Source organism: Eptesicus fuscus, chromosome 1, assembly GCF_027574615.1.
Source record: "Eptesicus fuscus isolate TK198812 chromosome 1, DD_ASM_mEF_20220401, whole genome shotgun sequence".
NCBI lineage: Eukaryota > Metazoa > Chordata > Mammalia > Chiroptera > Vespertilionidae > Eptesicus > Eptesicus fuscus.
Genome location: NC_072473.1, coordinates 133,977,945 through 133,994,733, shown reverse-complemented (window position 1 = coordinate 133,994,733; position 16,789 = coordinate 133,977,945). Strand labels below are relative to the sequence as shown.

The window sequence follows — 16,789 nt, the reverse complement described above, 5'->3', positions numbered from 1 at the left end:
GTGAGGGACGACCAAACGACTGAACAGCAGGCTGCGTGGACCTCAGGACTGGGCCTAAACCGGCAGTCAGACATCCCCTGAGGGGTCCCGGATTGGAGAGGGTGCAGGCTGGGCTGAGCCCCCCCCCCCTTGCATGAATTTTGTGCACTGGGCCTCTAGTACACACACACACACATATGGTTTTAAAAATACACAAGCTCCAATAAGTTTATGTCACATGGAGGCCTTGCTGCATAATGAACCTTATCCCTGCAGCATAAGTACCCTTAAACGACACTCTGTGCCTACTAAGGAATTCTGAGTGTGAACATTATTGCCTTTTAAATGGCTCAAAATCTACACATTTGGCAGAACTCATCTACAGCACTTTCTTTTAGGGAAGCAGCACCCAGCTCCCAAGCATGGCCCGCTGCCAAGGCGCCAGGGGCATCAGAGCTGCCCTCCAGCTCCGGGGGCTGTCCCCGCCCCCGTGCACACGGGGGAGGACAGTACAGCTAGAGTTACCAGAGCATTTCTCTCCTCGTGCCTGAAGTGCGACATGATTCCCAGCTTTCATCACCGCCCACCTCTGACCCCTATTTCAGGTAGATAAAACAGAAATGATGAGGTTGTTCAGCTGATTCGTGTGGGTGGCTATTGTGTTGACTAGGACAATAAGACTGCAGAACATGGCTCTCTTTTATAGAGTTCACATTTTATTCATCGCTATAAATAACAATTTAATTTTAACAACACAGCGTTTCCACACTATATTGTACACAGCAGGGAAGCTCAAATTCTCCTGTAGATGGGCTGCTTTTGGCAACAAACCTAAGTACCCACACTCCGCAGCTGGCCTTTGCCTGACCCTCTCTCACTGTACCTCGCCTCCGCAATGAGTAAGCAGGGCAAAGGCATGCATTAAGGTGCTGGGGAAAGCCTAAATAGAAGATCTACCTCAATCATGTCCAGTTTCAATCTCACTATTTCTTGTGTCTTACCCAGCATCCCCTACCAAAGTATTCAACTGGAACTTACGGAAAGAAATCAGGGCCCAAACAAACTCGCCAGTAATATAGCTCATTAACATTTGGCCAAGTCATGTTTCTTAACCAGAAACATCAGTCGTGTACAACCATGGAATCACAGCTGCAAAAACAACACTTTTGCCTGGTCTTGCGAAACGAATGGAGACTGTGAGAGGCCTCCCCCACCCACACACACTTTCTTCAGTGGTGTGAGTAGAAAGATTCCAAGTGCATCAATGAGGACAATGTCAAAATTCAGTTCTTGTATTTTATATGACACTGGCCACCGGTCATCTTGACTGAAAGTCAAGTACAAAAGAATATCAAGAGGACATTATGATATTCCAACTAAGGACAGATAGACATGGTGATTCTTGATTATGGGAAGGCGAACAAAAACTCGTCCAGTAAACATTCTAAGATTACCCACAATATTTGGTATCTATGTGCTCACAAACACTGTTGTGAAGTACAGTGGCTTCAGCATTCCAGGCCAAGGATAAAAATTTTCCAGATGAAATGGCACCATTTCAATGGCTCGAAGTACAGCAAACAGCTCCCATGAATTCCTAACCTTAGCAGTCCCAAGGTGGGCTTTCTGTTGTGGAAGTAAAAAGGCAGCAAGAATTGGGAGACATGAAGACTATGTATCTATATATATATATATAAAAGCCTAATATGCAAAGTGTCCCCTTGGGAGTTTGACCGACCAGGAGTTCGATCGCTCACTATGACATTTGCTGATCACCAGGGGGCAGTGTGGAATGAAGGAAGGACCCGGCCAGTGGCCAGCAGCCAGCAGCCACTAGGGACCCTAACTGTGCACGAATTTCGTGCACTGGGCCTCTAGTAATAGATAATTAAGTTACGCCACTTAGTACAGAACAACCAAGGGCACCCCAGTGCTGAATTAGTGAGAAAATGTTGCAGAATTGATAAACAGGCTATCACTATTGCCAAATAGAAGGAAAGGGCACAGTAGTTTATTCTTCTTATTCACAAGTTTCTAATCATCAAGTAATAGTTTGATATCAAGGAGCGGAGTTTGTAGAAAGAAGAGTCAAATGGGAAGACAAAATGAGATGTTTACCTACAGATTTCATTCGAGCCAGGATCAGAAAACTTTTTTGTAAAGGAATTGAAACATCAAACTTTTTGTGGAAAGGGCCAGAAAGTAAATATTTTAGGCTTTGTGGGCCATATGGCCTCTGCTGAAACTACTCAGCTCTGCCCTTGTAGTATAGAAGCACCCATCGACAATATTTAAACAAATGAGAGTGGCTGCATGCCCACACACTTCACTGACAAAAACAGACAGTGGACCGATTTGGCTCATGGGCCATAACTTCCCTAAGGCCTGAGCTAGAGTTCTAAGTCAGTGGCCCTTCTCAACACCTGCTCTGCGACACTGTTTTACGACACTGCTTTACGGCACATGGAATTACAAATCTGTGGTCTTTGGTGACTGTTTTTTTTCTCTAAGCACAACGTCTTCAGAGGCTCATTCATGTTGTAGGTGTGTCAGTACGTCATACTTTTTTAAGACTCAATAAATACTCCATTGGAGAGCTGTTAAAATAAGAGATTTCGGGGTCCCATCCTCAGAGCTTTTGATCTGTAGGGTTGGGGTAGGGCCCCAATAATCTGTATTCCTAACAAGTTCCCAGGTGATGCTGCCGCTGGCCAGAATGAGGTCTATACTTTGAGAGTCCCGGCTCTAGACCTTACTACTAAACAGAAAGGTCAACATTTTAAGTAGCTGCCCAATTTTGGCAACAAAAATTTATTACTTTGTAGTAAGTTCCAAACTTCAAAGCTCAAATAAAATGAAATAAGTGAAAGCAAAGCAATGGGAAACATACTGGTTGGGGTATTTTTCTTTGTTTTGACTTCAGTGTAAACACTGTCCCTTTAGTAAAATGCACACAATTCATCCGAATCTCTTTATTCAACATTTTCACCTAACATGTTCTAAGTCCTACAAAGACTTGAGAATATTAAGTGCTAGAAATCAAACAAGAAAATAAAATCAGTTTTAAACACAAAAGTAAATGATTCTTGCAATATCAAAGAAAATTCAACAAAACCCATTTCTAACGAGAAGTGTCTGATTTTGATAAAATCAAAATAATAATATAAGTAAGGTAGTTTAAGCCTTTTGAAGAATTGTGTCATTTTATGTTTGTAAGAATCCAATGAGTTAGATAATTTAGCCTTTACTATCCTTTTACAAGATGAAAAAAAAAACTGAGGAAAACTAAGTAGTGATCTGTCACAACTATTTAAATTTTTTCCTTAAAATACTACTTTTCCTAGTTTTTTTTTTATTTGAGTGGCTTCATATTTTGTCTAGTATGAATAAAGTTGTACATATATTCCTTTGTGTGGGCATATTTTTATTTCTTTTGGGTGTATACGTAGGAGTGGAAATTGCTGGGTCATATGGTAAGTGTATATTTATCAAATCTAACCTATACATATCTTTTCACGGCTATGTCTATGAATGCATCTTCATGGGGAAAAATATTCTAAGATCTTCAAGTCCATATTCATAATTGTGCACCTAATTCTTCTTCTTCTTTTAATCCTCACCCGAGGATATTTTTCCATTGATTTTTAGGGGGAGTGGAAGAGAGAGGGAAAGACCAAGAAAAACATCGATGTTTATTCTATAGGATACACACTGAGTGGCCAGATTATTATGCATTCAGAGATCATCATAATCTGGCCACTCTGTGTAGGTAATACTTTCTGTGGGAGATCTTCGGATTCCTTTTACTGTCTTCTGAAGCCAACCTGGGAAGAATTTTCATCGAAGTAAGTGGTCTGAATAGATTCCAACATTATCACTTTCCCTCCATGGCAATGTAATGTGATCTAGCAGATGAAATGCTGTTCTGTAAATGTAGGTAATTTAGATTCAGTGCCCAATCCTATCACAGACTCTACATTTAAGATCTTTCTACCTCATTTTTTTCTTAATCCTCACCTGAGGATACTTTTTTATTGGTTTTAGAGAGAGATGAGGGGATTTTAGAGAAAGAGAAACATCGATGGGACAAAGAAACGTTGATCCCTTGCCTCCCTTACATGTTCCCTTACCTGAACCCACAACCGAGGCATGTGCCCTGACTGGGAATTGAACCCACAACCTTTGGTGGATGGGATGATGCTCCAAATGAGCCACCCAACCAGGGTCCTTTTCCACCTTATTTTGCTTGCTGTTAAGATGTGAACATAAAAAATTGGGGGGGAAATTACATAAAAGAACACCATAATATTCATAAATCCTGTACACGGCTGTCTCCTAAATCTATATTCTGTGATTTTCCTTGTCTCAGTTTGAAATTTCACATTTTGAACAAGTAATTCATTTGTTGTATGCCCAAATGCAAAGATAAAGTGTGATGCAAAATTCCCTCTTTTAACATAATTATAATTTAGAAAAGTCTTTTTCCTTTTTTATTGACTTCACTGGGATGACACAAATTATAAAATCTAGAACCTCCAATAATACTTTTTCCTATGTACATAAGCAATGACAATTTTTAAAGAGCCACAAAGCACTCTAAATAGTCTATGTCTACTACCACAAAACATATTGAGCAAAATGGATGTCAAACATAAAATGAAATTTAAAGAAGTTTTATTTACATAATATAGAAGCCTGGTGCACAAAATTCGTGCACTCGGGGGAGGGGGTCCCCCAGCCCGGCCTGTGCCCTCTTACAGTCCAGGAGCCCTTGGGAAGTGTCCTAAGCTATCAGTTGGACATCCTTAGCACTGCTGTGGAGGCAGGAGAGGCTCCCGCCACCACCGCTGCACTAGCCAGCTGCAAGCCCGGCTTCTGGCTGAGCGGTACTCCCCCTGGTGGTCAGTGCACATCATAGCGACCAGTCGTTCCGCTGTTTGGTCAATTTGCATAATAGCCTTTTATTATATAGGATCACACACACACACACACACACACACCGCCCCTAATCCTCTATCAAGGGCTCTTGAAGTCATAAGATAGACATGGATGGCACATCACAACTTTCCAATTAGGGATAGAGATTTAGTTGCTGATTTCCCACCTAACTTTATTAAAGGCAACACTTAAAATAATAGTTCATTTCTGATAATTTCTAGTACGTTCTCAGCTCTACTTTCATCCATCCTACAGGCAATACGCTAGAATGAAGGAAATCATTTTTTTCAGGAACTCTACATTCATACTGCCTCCAGTCAACTTGGAAGAATTTTGATGGTTTTCTTCCTTTTAACCTAGGATCAAAAAGAGAATCCAAAAGCAGGTTTAAAAAAAAAAAAGAACGAAAAATATGAAACGTGTAGCACTTCCCCATTTGACAGTGAAAACAGTTCAGTGGACCCGTCTCAATATGTTTACATTTTGCAGAAACAATCTACTCACCACGGGGCTACCCCGACCTCAAAGGACATCCCAACTTTGAGGGCAAACAATCAGCTCCAGTTTCAGTTTTAATCTACAAGATCAGCAAACTATATCCAAGGGCCAGATCCAGCCTGCCACCTCCTTTTGTAAATAAAGTTTTACTGGGACACAGCCACTCTCGCTTTTCTCACCTGCTACAAAGGCAGAGTTGAATAGCTGTGACAGGCGCTCTATGGCCCACAAAACCCTCAAATGTTTCCTGTCTGTCAGTTTACGGATAGTTTGCCAACTCTTCGTCTAAAATACCCCAAATTGTTGAAAATCACTACAAATAGGGCATGAGATAAAAGGTGGGCCAACAACTTGTAACTTTGCTTTTTGCCTGTAGAATGGATGAAAATAGAGCTGAGAACGTACTAGAAATTATCAGAAATTATGTCCCATGAATGTGTTGAACAGACTCTACAGGCAAACTCTGCTCGTACTCACCTGACTAAAAGCACTCACACCCTCATACACAGTCCAGGATTCCTCACAAAGTTACAATTTGACCAAGCAATTCTACTCCGAGGTATATACCCAGGAGAAAAACGTATGTCCATACAAAAAACTTGTATTCATTGCCCTAACCGGTTTGGCTCAGTGGATAGAGCGTCGGCCTGCAGACTCAAGGGTCCCAGGTTCGATTCCGGTCAAGGGCAGGTACCTTGGTTGCGGGCACATCCCCAGTTAGGGGGTGTGCAGGAGGCAGCTGATGGATGTCTCTCTCATCGATGTTTCTAACTCTCTTTCCCTCTCCCTTCCTCTCTGTAAAAAAATCAATAAAATATATTAAAAAAAAAAACAAAAACAAAATTTGTACATGAATGTCCAGAGCAGGATTATTAGGATTATTTAGGATAGGCCAAAGTTGAAAACCACTCAAATGGCCCACCAACTTATCAACAAATGTGACAGACCCACACAATGGAGTATTTATTGGGTCTTTAAAAAGTATGAAGTACTGACACACCTACAACATGAATGAGCCTCTGAAGACGTTATGCTTAGAGAAAAAAAACAGCCACAAAAGACCACAGATTTTTAATTCCATTATAATTTCATGTGCCGTAAAGCAGTGTCGTAAAGCAGTGTCTTAAAACAGTGTCGTAAAACAGTGCCGCAGAGCAGGTGTTGAGATGGGCCACATATAATCCCAGGTGTGAATCCCCATGCTGCCACTTATTATTGCCACTTCCCCAGGGTAAATAATTATTCATCTCCCCTTTCCTCAGTTTTCTCATCTGTAAAATGGGGAGGGGTGACTGCCTCAAAAGGAAGGGCTGTGGCCCAGGTTAAGTTAGAAAAATATAAAAATTTTAACACCTTGTCCAACATATAATGAACACGGAAGCCATAGAATTTCAGAACCAAAAAGGAAAAAAAAAAATCAAAGCATTCCTAAAATTTTACCTGAAAACTTTAATTTTATACTTATTATACATATTTCGTTTGTCACCAAAACTAAAATAGGAGCTGTGAACCTAAAACTGTTCTCAAAATGAGGTTTATTCATTAAAAAACAAAGTAGGATAAACATTTTTTGAAACTTTTTAGAAATTTATTTTCTCTACCTGTATTCCTCTACTCCTTTTTCTACATGAGGAAGCAGGCTTCAAAACATTAAGTGAGTTACTCAAGAAGACCAACAAATCATCTCAGCCTCAGCCTCTGCAAAGATTTCCCCAACTTCCTTCTAACGAGGTGAGCACAGTTTATGGGCCACTCACTTAACACACTCCTTCCACATCTCCCGGGTACTTACCATGTGTCAGGAACCGGTTATGGTGAAGAGACTAGGTGACCAATCAGACATGGCCCTGGCCGTAACAGGACTTAAGGTCTAGTTTCATTAGATATGAACTATTTGTCAACTTCTCCCACTGACAGAGACATTCTTGAGGCTAGATAACAAGTATTTGGTGAATAAGACTATTAATGGCAATTAAAAGAACAACCATCTTTAGGCATTTTATATAGACCATGTTATATTCAATTCTCACAACACCCCTTCAAGATATACACTGAGTGGGCCAGGTGATGATGATCTCTGAATGCATAATCATCTGGCCACTCAGTGTCTATGCAAATTGTCCCCTCGACCAGGAGTACAACCAGCAGGCAGGCCAGCCAATCGCCCATGTCCCCTCCCCCTGGCCAGGTTGGCCGGACAATACCCATGCACGAATTCATGCACTGGGCCTCTAATACACGAATTCATGCACCGGGCCTCAAATAAATAAATAAATAAATAAATAAATAATAAATAAATATATATTAAGTGGCCAGATTATTATGCATTCAGAGATCATCATAATCTGGCCACCCAGTGTATACTATCACCCTCATTTTACAGATAAAGAAACAGGCTCAGGGAGGTTAAGCAACTTGCCTAGAGCCACACAGCTAGCAATGGGTGCATAAATGAATACACAACACCACCACCAATGTCATGCATGGGCTAGAAGAGAATGCTCATTTCACCATATCATTTATGTAACAGAGCCTGTGTTTTAAGTGCTGGGAAATTGTTGAAACTCAGCTACAGAGCTGCCAAAAGTGCTTGGAGTATCTCAGAGACACCCTAGAAATAAAAAAGACTCATGCTGCGCCTTACAATTACCGATCCACGTGAAGGAGCTGCCATTCTCCCACTAAATAAGGAGAAAATGGCCACGCTGTGCCCAAAGGTCACCAGGTCGCATCGCAGGGGGCTGACTTACCAGCTACAAGGCAATGCTGACCGACGTGTTTGGGGGAAATACAAACCAAAGACAAGCCGAAGGGCCCCAAATCTATGAAGTTTCCTAAAAACACCAAGTCGAGTCTATAAACCATAGTGGTATAACGGTAATCTGCACATCATAGCAGGGCTAGAGACCTCTGCGAGTAAGTAACATCGAGAGTGTTTTAAAAAAAAAACATTAAGTCTGCATATGGTTAAAGGGTAATACTTTCATCCTATACTCTAAACTCGGGGTTAACATTAAAAGCCTGATCCAGACTCAACAGAATCGATATTTGAAATTATTAAACGACCCCAAAAGAGGGGGGGGGGCAATTATCACTCCTACCTGCCAATGATTCAAATATTCAGAGCGGAATAAGTGTATGAAAAGAAATAAAAAAGACCGAACAGAGAACGGGCAACAGCCCAGGAAGAGAACACAAGATCTGAAATGAAATAATATGCGCTCAGCGGTTCAAAACTGGCTTAGGTGCAATAAAGTAATAAATTCTGATTGTGAATGGATGGGAACATATCCATACCCACAGAGCCAATGCACAGGTTTCCTTGGGGGGAGGGGAGGATGTGAAAGGGGAAGAGGGTACTCCACTTATTCAACGGGGACCGACAACCTTGAGGCAAGAACTCTGTCCCCTACAGGGGGAGGAGAGAGAAAATGACCAGGTTTGACAAATACCAAGAATTTAAAGCGTCTAAAATGTTCCTTGTCATATCATTAAAGGTTTCCACTTCATTGAAATTAGATGTTTAAAACAAAAAGAAAGAGTCCTAACCGGTGTGGCTCAGTGGATAGAGCATCGGCCTGAAGACTGAAGGGTCCCGGGTTCGATTCCGGTCAAGGGCATGTACCTGTGTTGCAGGCACATCCCCAGTGGGGGGTGTGCAGGAGGCAGCTGATCAATGTTTCTCTCTCATCCATGTTTCTAACTCTCTCTCCCTCTCCCTATCTGTAAAAAATCAATAAAATATATTTTTTTTAAAAAAGAAAGAAAGAAAAAAAGAAAGTTATGCACCAAGCTCTGGAATCATAGCAACCTCATCTTAGGAAAACCAAATGGTTTTACCTAAAAGTCAGCCAGGACAATGTGCAAAACACAATTGAGGTGAAGAAAATAATCTTTTTTTAAACCTGAGATATGTTGGTGTGGAGACAGTATATCCCAACATCCACAGAAATGAAGCCAGATCGCTGCTTTTCAGTCACACCATGAACTGCATATTAAATATTACATGTATCTTGATAGACAAGCCTTTTCTTGGTCTTCACACAGGGTGTGCCTGCATTTTACATGACTGCTCCTCCCCACTTTCTTTTAAAAAATATATATATATTTTATTGATTTTTTACAGAGAGGAAGGGAGAGGGATAGAGAGTTAGAAACATCGATGAGAGAGAAACATCGATCAGCTGCCTCCTGCACACCCCCCTACTGGGGATGTGCCCGCAACCAAGGCACATGCCCTTGACCGGAATTGAACCTGGGACCCTTGAGTCCGCAGGCCGACGCTCTATCCACTGAGCCAAACCGGCCAGGGCCACCTCCCCACTTTCTGTGATGCTGAGCTATCTTGATTCTTCTAACTCTGTGAGTTATACTCCAACCCACAATCCCCCAGCTCAGGCAGCCCCAAGAACTCATTCCCTCATAGCTCCACTTGGAGACAGGCATGCGCTCAATTCAAAGTCAGGGTTCGATTCCCGGTCGGTCAGGGCACAGGCCCAGGTTGCGGGCTCCATCCTCATCTGGGGGCGTGCAGGAGGCAGCCAATCAGTGATTCTCTCTCTCCCTTTCCCTTCCTCTCTGAAATCAATACAAATATATTTTCAAATAAAAATTTAAACCAGTCCACACCATGGAATGCTGGGCAGCAGTTTAAGAGGAGGCAGAGTTAGATATATAGATGGCTATGGAAATGTCATCAAATATACTATTTTTCAATCGAAAATGAGTACTTTAGCAGAGTGTACAAATACGACCCCATTCTATTTTTAAAACAATCCTTACAAAGGTATACACGAAGGGGGCAATGCTTACCTCTGAGAATGGGACTACAGATGGTGGGAGAATAGAGACTGGCCTTTACATTTTTATGTCATTTTTATAATTTATTCCAGAAAAACGAGCTAATTGATCAAGAGAAAGTAATAGGAAAAGAGTCCGATCGCTTTAGAAATGAAATCTTCCTGGAATAGCAAGTCAGCTGCTTCCCAAGCTGACCTGGGCTCTCTGAGCAATCATCCTGCAATACCCGATGGCCATCAGCTCATTACATTTTCCTCAGTTGAAAGAGGGGAGACCAGGAGACTGGGGGGCCCAGGCGGGAATGAATGGAGAGCAGGTCTTACAGCACCTTGAACCTGGAGCAGAACCCCAGAGCCACTGGTGCAGCTAAAAAAGAAAACCCAGCCCTGACCGGTGTGGCTCAGTGGATAGAGCATCAGCCTGCAGACTAAAGGGTCCCAGGTTCGATTCCGGTCAAGTACATGTACCTTGGTTGGGGGCACATCCCCAGTGGGGGGTGTGCAGGAGGGCAGCTGATCGATGTTTCTCTCTCATCGATGTTTCTAACTCTCTATCCCTCTCCCTTCCTCTCTGTAAAAAATCAATAAAATATATTTAAATAATAATAATAATAATAATAATAATAATAATAAAGAAAACCCAAATGTGAGCTGCCCAGGCCATCAGCCTGCGGGCTGGGGCCAGGTCCCTGCTCTGCAGCCGCAATCCAGTCGCTTGATTATGTAGGTGTGCGGGGCGGCCCGCAGCTGAGATGCTTCCGACCCCGCAGATGTGGTTAAGTCCATGGCTTCGGAGCCAGAGAGAGCCATTTGGGTGTTTTTATAGCAGGATATGGGAAGAACTACCCCGCCCCATTCCCAACAAACACCCACCTCCGAAACCTCCTAGCTTCTGGTCTGGCAAGTTAGGACTAATTCCCACACTCTTCCGCAGGCAGGGCAATTGGAAGGACAAACTCGGATTATGAAAGGGGTAGAGAAAGTTCCCGAACAAACGCTATCTGGGATGAATGGCCACGATTCTATATTGCCGTTGCTCAACCATGCATAGGCTTACTAGTTGGGAGACAGGCGCTGTATGTCTTTAAAGAGAAAGGCCAAAAGAAAAATGGAATTGATGAAACAATGAACAGGAGTGTGGAGCCTCTACTGAAGAGGTAAGAAATTTAACCAGAAAATGGAACAACTAGAATTTGCAGGAAATCATCTCTGAAGACATGTGCCTCACTTTAGGGAAACCGAAGGCAGAGGAAAGAAACGGATTTTAGAACCAGTTGGCATTGCATGTGATCTTAGGCAAGTTAATCACACATCTCTGAATCTCAGGATTTTTTTCTATAAAACGGGTACAAGTAGAGGACAGAATACATGTAACATACCTAACATGAGAAGGCATACACGCCAATTCCCCTTATGAAATAGGCATGGTTATAAAGATGTTTTTCTTCTAAACAATCTGATGTCAAAGTTCCTTTGAACGGAGCTTCTGCCACATCTAAAATGTGAAAAACAATTGCGAAAATGCGCTAGTTCAAGGACAATCTCCAACAGGAAGGTATACTTGCTTCTTTAATTCCTTGAGTAGAGCTACCACTGGAGGTGGCAAAGGAATGCTCAATTTAAAGAAAATATCCAGGAAACAACTTAAGTTTGCCAGGCGACAGTGTTGCAGATACCGGGGGAAATGGAGGAGAGTGAACTGCATATGTCAAGGGCGTAGAAGTATGTCCCAGTCATGGAAGGAAAGGAGTTACAGGAAGTTTCTATGAAGATAACGTGTAAACCACCCTCCCAGAAACCCCACGGCCTCAGGCAGTCTGTAAAAAGCAGACACGATGAGACAACAAACTGAGTAGCTCAGTTCCATCCCAAATGGTCCCAGACTCACCCTCCATCACCAGGATCAGCACTGCTTAGGGACTTCCCATAAGGCCTGCTGTGTGTAGGGACCCACCCTACGTGTAACAGGACTGGACAATGGCTAGTTCTCTCAGGCTCACACTTGACCTTTCCCTAACATTAAAAACTAGTTCACTCACAATGTCTAAGTAAGGCGTCCAGGGAAGATGTTCCAATGTAACGCAATATCCCCCATTGTCATGGTAATAGAAAACCAAATGAGTGGGCCAATCAATATATGTGAAAGCCTTAGTCATTAGTACAAATGGTAAAGCTGAATTTTTCTCTAAGCTAAATTACATATTATTAAACCAGTATTTACATCAAGGCTGCATTTAACTCAATTCTCTAGTAAACAGCATTATTGGAACCACAAGTATGGACTTTAAAGTCTGTGCCCCGCCCCCAAATGTATATACTCTTTAACAGCTGATAGCTCAATTTTGAAAAGGAAATATATTTTAATAAACACTGCCTTTATAATTATTCCAAGTGCACGTAGACATTTTTGGGGACATCCTTATATAAGCGACTTAACCATACTGTTGAGTGTATGCGCAAACACAATCCATACTAAATCGATAACTTTCTTAATATGAAATTGGGGCATTCTAGTGGCTAGCCTGCATCAACGATTCTTGAAGCAATCCTTGCCCCGCGTTGTTCCAAACATCCATCGCCATGCTATCATCAGATGAGTGTCATGAATCTGTGTGAATCTTGAAAGACCATGGAAATAAATCAAGGCCAAACACAGGCTGAAACAAAATCCACGTTTTCCTCTTTTGGCTTCAATAACCCCCCCCAAAACACACACACACACACACACACACACACACACACACACACACACACACGTTCATTCTACATTTTAAAAGCCAGACCCAAACTATTCCATCCACAAAAGAATGCCTGTCAATTGCAGCCGCTCATTAGAATCATTTAGAGAGCTTTACAGAATTATCAGCGACCAGGCCCCGTTCCCGGCGGTCCTGATTTCATTGCTCTGACACAGGGACATGGCAATCGATCTTGCTAAGAAGCTCCCCTGGGGATTCTCACCCGCAGCCAGGTGGAGGGCCATCCCTTTAAACCAGTACAGCCTTTTCACACAATAACTGCTTGGAGGCTGATAGACAGGCGTTGGGCCTTTTAATGAGATTTTATGAAAATGACTCAATTCATTCCAGAGCTAATGAAGGACGGTTACCTTGCAGGCCCCGGGGTAAGTGATGGAGAGAGACAGGTCCCTGCCCTCAGGAAGCGCCCTGCTAACTAGGGAGAGAGAGCCATAAATAAGTAACGGGAATGAAATATGATGAGCCCTCTGGAGGTGTAAGCAAATCCAGCATGTATCCCGAGGCCGGGGCGTGCTGCAGGGATCCCATTGGACCACGTGTCCCCCCCCAAAGCAGGGAAGTCAGAAGGTGCAGGTTACTGAATCCACTGGCACGTGTTCAGCCCACGCGAGGTGAAGACAGTGTGCAACTTGCTATTCTCTTTCCCGGAAACTACTGGCCTAGGAAGGCGGTCATTTCTATGTTTTCATCTGGATGCATCATCTTCCAATTTCCTTCACGGGATATTACCGACGGCATACCTGCCTGTGAAACTGGAAATCCGTAAAGATAAAGTAGATGGCCAGGAAAGGCATTGGCCAATGACCATATTTGCATAACACCTTTCCTTTCCGGTAGTTGGCTAAGACGAAGTTGTATACTAAGGCCCCATTGTTGGGAATGTGTTTCAGTTGCTTGAAAGATGTTCCATAGGCAAATGTTATGGAAACTAGAGGCGTTCAAAGGGTCCTTTGTAAAACTTTCAAAAATAAGAACCAGGGAAAAATATTTAAAATCTTCAAAAAAAAAAAAAAAAGAGGTAACATCTTTTCCATATTCATAAGGAATCAGGCACATGATTCCTTTCAAGAGAGCGGGTGAGAGTGGTGAGGTAGGGGAGTGAGTGGGTAGTCAGCTGATCTTGAAAAGTACAATCTAGCATCTCGGTGAAAATATAAACCTATTGAGACCCGGGGGTCAAAACCAACTGGTAATACTAATTTGGCATAAAAGGAATTCACAATGCCAGAGAACTTGGATAGAAATCAACAAACAGCTTTTCAGGACAAATGAACATGTTCAAGGCATTTCGGCTTACATCCGAAGTTGAACAAATTCTAAGTTACAATGTATGCGGGCAAGGTCCCCGCAAGAAAATCACTGACCAAGTCAGATTTTTGTAGGCTCTGAATGAGATTTCACACAGCCACTCCGGTTAAGGTAGTCACAGAATACCCGGGACTCTCCCTCCTCAACGTTACCTTGCTCCCTCCTTAGGCAGCTCAGAAGCAACAGAAGAGACGGATTCAGTCCTATCAGAAGTGTTTCCTGAGAATACTCTATCAATTACAAGTCAGCAGAATATTGATTGCGCTAATGTGGTGGTGACCACTTCTGTTCCATATCCAAAGAGCGATATCACCACCCCCCCAGACCTTAAGGAATCAGAACTAGTAACTAACATTGATTTAATGATGACTATATTCCATCATCACAATATAAATAACACTGTCACCTCACAGTTTCCAATTATGACTTGGCTGGCTCATTTAAACCAAATATAACTAAAGATATAACAAACAACATTTACCGCCCCCCCCCCCACACACACACACAATCATTTGGGGGCTTTGGGGAAATATCTGATTCACCCTTACTGGTGTTAAGAATGAAGAAACTGAGGGTGTGTTTTTTTTTCCATTTGCCTCTCTAGCATTGTGCTATTCGCACAGGGCTACTGAGCACTTTAAACGTGGCCAGTCCAACGGAGAAACTGAATTTTGAATTTTATTTCGTTTTAATTCATTTACATTTAAACGTAGAAAGAGGTCGTTGATTCCGTTACTGGAAAACTTTTAGGTATGCTGGGAACCACTTGGGTATGTGAATCTACTTTTTGCAAATGCAAATTTTCTGACAACTAAATTCAGGTCAAATATTTCCCCTGAAAATGTAGCGTCGAGTCGGGATGGAGCTGTGTTGTTGGTGTAAATACACATTGGGTTTCACATATTGAGTACGAAGGAAAGGCTGTGAAATATCTCGTTAATAATTTCTATCCCGATGACATGCTGACATGATCCTGGTTTGGCTCTGTGGGGCTCAAGACAATATTTTTCTTAAAAGTCACCGCACCTATTTGTTTGTAATCTCCTGAAGGCGGCTTTTAGAACATGTACACATGGAAACTGACATGTAAAATGACATGCATGGCTGCCGGTCTCTCTCTCTCTTTTGGACAGCGCGGCTCTAGGGCACTTCTGCCATCCCTTAATCGGGGGCACATCTGGATCTCCTAATCCCCAGGCCGGTCAGGAACAGACAATAGGGCAAGGAGGAACATGTGGCCTGGTGAAGGGAGTCTGAGCAAAGTGTGTAGCAAGCTCTACCCACGATCACCATGTGAGGCAACGCTGTGATACCTCCACATGCAGGAGGGAAAGATGACTTATCAGCGCTTACATTGGAAGCCAGCACTGCAGACAACTTCAAAGCGAAATGCCACCTGCCCTAAGGTCTCGCTTTGGTTCTCCAACAAAGCCCCGCTTCCCCAAAGAGGGGGGATATCCCCATGGTGGCTACCTAGCGACCCCCAAAGCGGCCCCAATTGCTCCCCAATCTTATCTGCTCAACTTCGAAAGCCACGGACGACACACACACACACACACACACACACACACACACACACACACACACACACGGAACTAGGAAATGAACTTCAGATTGCCAGCGCTTCCCTCGCAGGCAGATTAGCAGGACGGTGCGCTCGGAAGAGTGTTTGACAAGAATGAAAAGGAAACTATTCAGAACACATCGCAGGAGCGGACAATTGGATGAGGAGCTGCAGATTTAATTCTCAATCAAGCACGGTGATTAATCTGATTCCCCGCCTCCCCCTGGGGTAATCACCCGGCCCCGAGGAGAGGGTGAGCGTTCGCCTGTCAGTTCTGCCTGCCAGCCCAGCTCCGGGGACTCGAAGCAGCCGGCTCGGCCGCGCTAGCCACCCTCCCGGCGGCGGGGGAACGCCGATGGAGCCGGCATTGCATAACGAGGCATTTCCAAATTCCGATCCCCCCGACTCTGGTCTACACCAGGTGAGGAATGTGCTCCAACCCGGTCTTAAATGACCCCCCTCCCCCCCGCAATCCGTGCACGGGGCGAGCACAAAGGCATCTAGCTAATATCCCGCACAATAGACACACACCCCACAATTAAAAGCCCTGGTCGTTCTTGCTCCGGCTCTCCGCCCGAGCCCAGGGAATGCAAGCTGCTCTTTCCCTTCACGGTCAAGGTAACAATAACCCCAACTGTTCCCGGGGAGCAGCGACCAGATCGCTTCGGCCACGTCCCCGGGCACCCGGCAGGCAAAACGCAGCCCGCGGCTCGCAGCCGGCTCCACGCCTCGTGGGTTGGCCGTTCCCGGCTCGGTGGCCGCCGAGCGCCGGGCAGCCCCAGCCCCCTCGCCCGGCAGGAGGGCCGGGTCCCGTCTAGAAAGACTCGGGGTGAGCGGGACCGGGGAAGGGGAGGGGCCGGGGGGGGCAGGGGTCGGGCCCGGCGCGGGTTCGGGTGCGGCAGGACCCGGGCGCCGCTGCCAGGCGTTTTCCCACACTCCCGCTC

At 43.9% G+C, this 16,789-nt stretch overlaps 1 protein-coding gene across 7 annotated transcripts in view; it reads right to left on the bottom strand.

Annotated features, from left to right (window-relative positions):
- Positions 1 to 16,789, bottom strand: part of CASK (calcium/calmodulin dependent serine protein kinase) — a 291,959-nt gene that overhangs the window by 274,411 nt on the left and 759 nt on the right. The window lies entirely within an intron of this gene.